We start from the raw sequence: 7762 nt of genomic DNA, 5'->3' as shown, positions 1-7762 counted from the left end.
AATATTTGTATAAATAACACAAAACAAAAATTGTAGTAACATGATAGAAAGAAAAAAATTAAGCCAAAGTTATCAAAACATTTGAAAAATTAGTTTAGCATCGCGACTAATAAATATTAAATTTTCAAATGTTTAAAAAGGAAACGAATTACAAAAAAAAATTCTTAGTTATAATATATAGGCTTATGGTTATTTTTATCAAATATTTATTCGATCTGACTACCTTAAAGCAAATTTAAAATTCAACTACTTAGATTTGACATTTATTTTTTCAACAAGGTAAAATATAAAATATTTACAAAATATCATATAACTTTAATTATTATGAAATTTAGTCTGTTTTTACTTTAAATGATTCAACTAATTCCGATTAAATAAATTTAAATTACTCAATACCATTTCATAAAAATATTTGTAAAACCTTTTTATACAGATACTAGATTGAAAAATAGAGACTTATACTATTTTTCAATTGTTTAAATGTTGATAAAGATACAATAATTTCAATTTCATTTATGAATTTTCAAAAGTTATAAAACATTAATATTAAATCAATAGCATTAAAAAACATTTTTATAAAAATAATATAATTTATTTTTTTGTAATAACTTTAAATAAATATAATATAAATTTTATTTAAAAAAATAATAATAATAATTTAACATAATGTGCCTCTTTTACATTACTGTGCACATAAATGATAAAAAATACTACTATTTGATACTGATTTTTAATTTTATTTTATTTAATTAAAAGACTTAAGAATTAAAAGATCATTGAACTATATTTCGGTATTTGTGTGACTTGGTATTTTGTAAAATATACATTTTTAAAAAATAAAAAATAAATGAAATCTAAAATATGTAATTGATTGTACTACAAAAGTTATAAAATCATATTGTATCACATCTAAATTTAATAGGGGACACTATTTCAGAAATTTAAGTATTAATCAAAAATTATACAGTAGAGATATTTTTGAATATTAAAATAATATTGAATATAACTTATTATTTTGTAATATAAGATCAATAAATTTAGTTTGAAAAATTAATAAGAAGTTGATCAAATTCATACTACTTTAATAATAATTTTTACATGATTAGAAGGAAAATTTAATATTTGAAAAATTATATAAAAATAGTATATACAAAAATAAATAAATTATACCCGGTTCAATTAATAAATATTATTTGATAATTTTAAGACACATTTTCATTTTGTAATGCCTATCAATTTCCCCTTAAATCCTCTTATATTTATTTCATAAAATAATATTATTAACAGCATGGTAGCAAGAAATTGATTAGTACGCTTTTTTAATCATTAACTCTTGAGATAAACTTACCTAATGACATATTTATATTAAATAAAACAAAACTTTTTTACAAAAAAAGTTTCTCGGTAACTTATATTTGTAATAAAATGATTTTATTCTATGATGACGCACTGTGGATACTCTAGCGTAGTTAATCAAAATTAACAAATTTTGAGTTACTTGTACATACATTTTGTGACTAGATGTTTTCTTTTGATAAAAATGACTCCCTTTACAATGTCATACCGTGCCTATAACATTTAATACTAAATAATATAATTTATGAATAATAGTAAATGAAAAATTAATTTCGTGTATTTATGTTACATTTTGAGTTACTAGAGGACTCACAGAGCGATGTTATGAATCCAAAAGTGTATTCATTTAAAAATTATATAAACTATAATAAGTGAGTATGATAAAAATAACTTTATAAATAATAATTAGGTATACTTATTGAACATTTGTCTCTAACTTCACGAAGAAAATAAACCATTATAATAGATAGCGTTTATCAATTATTCCTTTGAGCTTTATCTACATCACAGATATATTAAACTTAATAGGAAATATGTTTGTGGTCAATACTATGTTTCCTTTAAAATAATGATATTAATAATATTAAATGTTGGCGTTTATCCTAAACTTTAGATTATTTACTATTTTTAAAGATAATGTCATTTTTTACTTTGTGAAAAATGTTATTTTTTAAATTGTATACTATTATTGTAATCGCCAATTAATTGGTCAATGATATCCGTCTAATTTATTTATATAAAAGAAATTCGATTAAAAACTGAATATTCTATGAGGTAAGCTATTTAATTTTGCCATATTCTATAAATTTAAAAATCAGTGCAACAATAATGAATGAATTTAAAACACAATATTATAAATTTTATTTATACAATTTTATATAGTAAAATAATTTAACTTTTGTTGTTTGCATCATTTTTGGTATAATAACTGATTAACTAATTTTAACTTTAAAAAACAATTTTTGAGAAATCATTTTTTCTGTAATAAGCTATTCATTTTATCCATAAATCATTTAATTTATAAAATTATTGTTTTAAAAATTTAATATAAACTTGTAATAATGTATTTTAATGTACAATAAATGTTAAAATCAAATTTATATTAACATTAATAACTTTTCATATCTATAAATATCCAATAAACTAAAATATTTTCTTTAAATGCACAATTTGAATATAAGTAAACTTAGACAAAATAAAAACTTAATTCGTGCAACAACAAATAATTTATTAAAACATCACAATATAAAAGAAGATAAAACGACATGTTACAGTACCGCGGCCTGTTGGTCTAGGGGTATGATTCTCGCTTTGGGTGCGAGAGGTCCCGGGTTCAAATCCCGGACAGGCCCAAATTTTTTGCATTTTTTTTTTAAAGATTTATATTTATACGACCGGTTTATAATTACATTGAAGAAATGTAAAAGTAATATAAACAAGTTGATATGGTAAATGTTTTGCTAAAGTAGTCATCGTGGCCTGTTGGTCTAGGGGTATGATTCTCGCTTTGGGTGCGAGAGGTCCCGGGTTCAAATCCCGGACAGGCCCACAAATTTTTTATTTTTAATTTTTTTTTATTGTTTTTTTGTGTTTTGATAGTGAAAGAGAGAAGAGAACGACAAATATCTATTAACTATTTCTTTTACCATCATAAACATACCGGCCTGTTGGTCTAGGGGTATGATTCTCGCTTTGGGTGCGAGAGGTCCCGGGTTCAAATCCCGGACAGGCCCATATTTATATTACTTGTTCCTTTATCAATTGACTATTTTAAATTATTTTTGTTTTAAGGTCTAACTCTATACATTTTTAAAAATCGTCCAAGGTTCTATCATTACTATTAATAATTATGTTCAATTTGAAGGTAACAAATTATTTTATTGTTGTATTAAGTAAGAAAAAACAAACTACAATTTTTTTTATTTTTTAATTAATCACTCAAAATATTTAACTAATTTGTGTTAAATTTAGAACAAAGTATTGGGAAAATTTTGGTTGGTTATATCATTTTTTTATTACCCTAATAATTAAATTTAGAATGAATAATAAATATAAGAGAGATGTTTTGATGTAATATAATTATTTCCAATCAATCTTACTGAAATTTTTTTTGATTTTAATAAATATAATAAATTAAAAAATAACTTTATACATCTGGTTATTCGTAATGGTTATTACATGCCCTGCTCAATAATGATTCATTTTAATGTAACAATAGCATAGTTTGGTTTTCGTCTTGAGGGGGAATATATTTAATTCAAAGAATATAAAGTTTAATAAATTTTTTTATAATGGGAGGGGATATGACGCTCTTATCATTTCATAATTACGCAATTGTAAATTAAGTATTAAACTATTTGTGAAACGTACTCTTGCTAAATACAATAAAATTATTTATGAAATTTGACTTACTATTTCATGTATACAATAATTTAAAAATTGTCTTTATAAAATTATTTAACAATACACAAATAATTTTTGTTTACAAGTCTAATGTTTAAGTTACAACTAAATGTTTTAAATTCAACATAGAAATGTTTATAATACTCAATTAACTAATTTTTATTAACTTTAAATATTTATCATTAAAGTTTTAAATATTTTATTTTTGTTTAAATAAATAAGTAAAATATCTTAATTATTTGACTGAATAGAGTATATTTACCTTAATGTTTAATATTTAGGTGAATGTTCCCTTATTTATGTTATAAATATTTTAAATATTTTGAACCAATAAATTAAATAACTTAGTCTAAAAAATAACTTATTGTTGATATATTAATTCGTAATATTTTAATATAATTGAAACAATTATTTTGTATTTTCACTTCATTGGAAAAACATAATTGAAATGGTTTGGTTAGGTTTGAACATTTCTCACAATTTTTTCTTTTTGTACAATATTTAAGTAAATAAATTTGACAGAGGTTGACGCACGAGTTAAGATTTTTTATATGACTTATCATTTCTAAGACTCTTCCAGACAATAATACTCATATAGTTTGAATATTAGACAAAAAGTTCTAATCAATTTCTAAGTTTAGTTTATTTATTATATTTAAGCTTGTTAAATAATTGATAATTGACTAGTCAAGTAATATATGTAACTAAAATAGACAAAAAATACTCCTTTTTAATTTTACAATGATTTATTTTTTATTTTTTATATGCGTACAAACACAAGTTTTCAGCTTTTATGTACTGATTATGTCAAACGTATTAAAAATTAAAAAGAGAAAGTTTTTAAAATTTGTTACCTAAAGCTGATATAACTTTTTGAAAGATTGTTGCAAACAAAATTTTATAAGTACCTGCCCATGAGATAATTTAAAATAGCACCTTTTACATCAAGAGTTAATTATTTCAATTTAACATTAAATTTATTGATTTAAAAATTATGTAATAAACTTTAATTTGAAAAAAATGACCTCTGAACTTTGTAATGCAAGCGGCTACCACATTAAAAATTCATCAATTTTTGTAAAAATGGTTTAATTTTTATTTTTAACTGTATATTATTATAAATTTTTGAAAAATTTATTGATAAATACTGAATTTTTTTATGAGCGCCTAAAGTATGTTTCTTCCATTCGACATAATCTTTATACAAATTCGATAATCTAATTCCTTCTCATTACACTGGAGAGTTCAAAACTTAAAAACATGCGTAAAGAAAGTATATATTTTTCAACTGAAGTTAAAAAAAATACTTCGATAAAGTACTAATTTTATTTAAAAATATTAAAATTTTTATTATTAATTTCAACTTTGTATTTCTATAGTTTTTCAAAAAATATGTATAGCAACACGATTTTTTCTATCATACATTAAATGTATTATTTTTTATAAATTTACTTTTTTCGTATATAATTTTTAACTTCTCAAAAAAGGGGATTTTATAATCTGATTTGTACCCATTTTCAATCGTAAGTTTTTTTTTTAATGTTCCGGAATATTTAAAAGCATTAAATAAATCTAATAATCATTCTGTATCAATCATAACGAAAACATTTCTTAATTATTTTCATAAAAATGCATTTTTTTTTTATTCAATTACTCAAGAAAATTGATTTAGGCTTGAGACTTCATCAAAGAGAGAGGAGACATTAGAATCATACAAAGAAGACTTTCAAAGTATTAAGTGAACATATTTATTTACTTGACTACATGAAACTATTTAAAAGTAGAAATTCTGAAGATTGTTTTTAAAAAGCTTAAAACTAATGATATTAATTATTCTATATTAAAATAAATAGGAAATCAAAGGAGTCGTACAATAAATTTGACTCTGTAAAATTCCAAGATAACAATTTAAAATTATTTGGGCACAATTCCTATGTTTTGATAATGTATTATATTATAATATTTAAAAATATTATACAAATATACATATTGTACTATGACTACATAATAAATTTCTGATAGCGTTACGACAATATTTTAAAATTAGATAACAACCATTCAAAAATATTGTCAGAGTGTTGTTATTAAACTTTCTTATAAAATTACACACGGAGTTATAAAATTAAATGATAATATAATATTTTAGTATAAATATCAACATAATATGTTGTTTTTTGTAAAATACATATCATGCAATTAAAAAAAGTTATACTATTACTGTTTAAAATGTTCATTTTCATAATTTTCATGATTTTATGTGTGATATCTTACTCCTAGAGTTAATTTCTTACATAAGTATCACCTATTAATATAATAACTAAATAAATTAATGAATCAATATGTTGGTAAATATTTTTATAGAAGTAAATGACAGTTTTAAATGAATTATTGTCAATATTCTAGTAAACGTAAACAAAAATTACTTGAAATACTTTTGAAAATTATTTTTTATAGCTTGATATAATATATTTTAAATTTCTGTCAGATTTAACATTTTATTAAAGTTTTGATTGTAGTTTTCTAGAAAATTTAGATTTCATCGATTTTGAAATATTTTCATATTGTTATTCACAAGTTATTATTTAATCTACATGACTTTTGGTAGCGTTTTAGTGAGGTAATAGTTTGAGAAACAATTACGTATATTACTTTGTATGTTAACTTATTCATTTATATATACAGAAGAAAACGTAATGAGTAAGAATTTGAACCGCTAATTAAGAAACATTAATCACCGCGGCCTGTTGGTCTAGGGGTATGATTCTCGCTTTGGGTGCGAGAGGTCCCGGGTTCAAATCCCGGACAGGCCCAATTACTTTTTCACGGTCTATTTTTATTTTATTTTTGGACGTCTCGAAGATTGTGACGTTGTTGCTCGTAAACTTGTGTACTGTTACTTTTGACTTAATACATACCAAGAGGTTGGGTTGATTTTTTATTTTTCAAAGTAGTACTATGTGAAATAAAACTAGACTGATATAGGTCCGCAATATGTGAAATACTCACACATTCTGTAATTAAATCTTAAATTAACAATTTTCAATCAATGAAAATTCCTTTAAACTTTTGTCAAATTTTTTAAATAAAAGAAATTGTGGGCATAATAATTAAAAGTAATTTTTCATCGTATAAATATGTTAAAATATCTACAAACAGCTGCCAAATTTAAAATATTTTTCTTTTATTTAATAAAAATTCTTTATATCCGTACTAAATATATTTTTCTACTAAATTTTTTTTATTTTAAAAATAAACCGTACATTTGAACTAATTTAGGTAATTGAAAATTATTACTAAAAATTGAAGCAAAAAACACTCACTTTAAAAAAAGAAAAGACAAATGAAACATTTAAATATATAAAAATACTTTGTAAGTAGGAGCATATCCATTTTTTTTTAATTGGTGTGTGGATAATAAATAAATTCCAACAAAAAAAAATTATTTTTTATTTCAATACGATTCCTAAAAATATTAACGACATAAAAAATACGAAAAATGTAATTATCTACATAATTATTTGTAGTACTTAATGAATTTAATAACTATCATTTAATTTTGATTATCTTCACTTATACGACTATGTTGGCTTTTGTCGTTTTGTTTGACAAACAACATACAAACATTATATTCATTAATTTTAGCATCGTGGCCTGTTGGTCTAGGGGTATGATTTTCGCTTAGGGTGCGAGAGGTCCCGGGTTCAAATCCCGGACAGGCCCGAATTTTTTGCATTTTTTTTTAAGATTTATATGAATACGACTGATTTATAATTATATTGAAGAAATGTCAAAGTAATATAAACAAGTTCATATGGTGATTGCGCTAATGAAATAACATATTAACAATTAGTTGAAAAAAACAATGATTTTATTTCATTTAATTTATCAAAACGTGGAGCTTATTTTATATGATTGAAAATATCTGTTATACTTAGTGAACGAATGCATATACTATAAGGTACATAAACCAATGTCTGACCCAGATTTCACAAAATACCTGGCG

The 7762-nt window shown here is 22.3% G+C and overlaps 5 non-coding genes across 5 annotated transcripts; all 5 read left to right on the top strand.

Moving 5' to 3' along the window:
- Positions 1-2636: 2636 nt before the first annotated feature.
- On the top strand, positions 2637-2708 carry Trnap-ugg (transfer RNA proline (anticodon UGG)). The gene has a single exon. It is a non-coding gene; the product is annotated as a tRNA-Pro (tRNA).
- A 124-nt stretch (positions 2709-2832) lies between these two features.
- Trnap-ugg (transfer RNA proline (anticodon UGG)) lies at positions 2833-2904 on the top strand. The gene has a single exon. It is a non-coding gene; the product is annotated as a tRNA-Pro (tRNA).
- A 113-nt stretch (positions 2905-3017) lies between these two features.
- On the top strand, positions 3018-3089 carry Trnap-ugg (transfer RNA proline (anticodon UGG)). The gene has a single exon. It is a non-coding gene; the product is annotated as a tRNA-Pro (tRNA).
- A 3408-nt stretch (positions 3090-6497) lies between these two features.
- Positions 6498-6569, top strand: Trnap-ugg (transfer RNA proline (anticodon UGG)). Its single transcript has one exon. It is a non-coding gene; the product is annotated as a tRNA-Pro (tRNA).
- An 838-nt stretch (positions 6570-7407) lies between these two features.
- On the top strand, positions 7408-7479 carry Trnap-agg (transfer RNA proline (anticodon AGG)). Its single transcript has one exon. It is a non-coding gene; the product is annotated as a tRNA-Pro (tRNA).
- Positions 7480-7762: the final 283 nt, after the last annotated feature.

This window comes from Daktulosphaira vitifoliae, unplaced genomic scaffold (genome assembly GCF_025091365.1).
Source record: "Daktulosphaira vitifoliae isolate Bord-2020 unplaced genomic scaffold, ASM2509136v1 Scaffold_4, whole genome shotgun sequence".
NCBI lineage: Eukaryota > Metazoa > Arthropoda > Insecta > Hemiptera > Phylloxeridae > Daktulosphaira > Daktulosphaira vitifoliae.
This window is presented reverse-complemented; position numbering and strand designations above follow the sequence as displayed.